The 1,058-nt window shown below is 22.6% G+C and overlaps 1 annotated feature.

Moving 5' to 3' along the window:
• Positions 1–166: 166 nt before the first annotated feature.
• Positions 167–983: a repeat region.
• Positions 984–1,058: the final 75 nt, after the last annotated feature.

The raw sequence follows: 1,058 nt of genomic DNA, 5'->3' as shown, positions 1-1,058 counted from the left end.
GAATATACCCCATCAACAATAATAAGAATATTGTATTTTTGCATGAGAACAACAAAAACAAATAGAAAAGAAGAAAAAATTAATAATATGAAGGATTGAAGGAGATGATAAAGAATATGATGCAAATAAATTTAATGACAATAAAATATATAAATAATTCAATGCTAAATGAGTAATGAAGATAAATAAGAGAAAGAGATATGAAGATGAACATACAAATAAAAGAATAAAAGAAATAGAGAAAGAAGAGAATATAGAAAGAGTAGACTAATCATAAATTAACAAAAAGAATATGATATTAAAGAAGAAAAATGAGAATGAGATAAGCACAAACAAAGTATGATAAAAAAATATTTGAATTCCATGCTGAATCTGAAAGAAAAATGTTTGAAGTGAATAACTTAACACAACAATTACTCTTCCTGAAAGATAAATTATCTAAATTAGAAAATAAAACATACATAGAAAGAAAAGAAGAAAGATTATGTAAATAACAATACAGAATACTCATCTGAATCACAAATTGTGAATGACCTCACCCCCAATGTGGTAGTAGCTGATGAAATAACAACAAGCGAAGATGATTTTCCAAAAAAAAAGAAAGTTAATTCAGAGTTTCATTGAAGAAATGGATATTCAGCATAAGAAGATCACAACAATTGAACTAGACAAACAAAAGAATCGAATCAAATAGAGAAGAAATTTTAACACTTTATAAATGTTTTGCACTAAAATTAATAGAAAGAAAAATAAAATGTCAACTTAAAGAAGAAATAATAGAAAGATTAATACAAGAAAATGAAAATAAAATACATGATATTAATGAATATAAAGAAGTAATAAAGAAGACATTTAAAATAAAGAATGAAATTAAAAGAGAAATTAATAGAATAATAGTTGAAGAAATAATAAAACATTAATGGAAAGACAATGAATTAAAGGAAATAACATCTGGCAGGAAAATAAGCAAAGAAATAATGAATCTAAATAATTTATAATAATGAAAAGAGATGCAAAATATTTTGAATCATTAAAATATTTAAATTTATTATATTTTG

This window comes from Entamoeba histolytica, genomic scaffold (genome assembly GCF_000208925.1).
Source record: "Entamoeba histolytica HM-1:IMSS scf_1104750516891 genomic scaffold, whole genome shotgun sequence".
Lineage (NCBI taxonomy): Eukaryota > Evosea > Mastigamoebida > Endamoebidae > Entamoeba > Entamoeba histolytica.
This window is presented reverse-complemented; position numbering and strand designations above follow the sequence as displayed.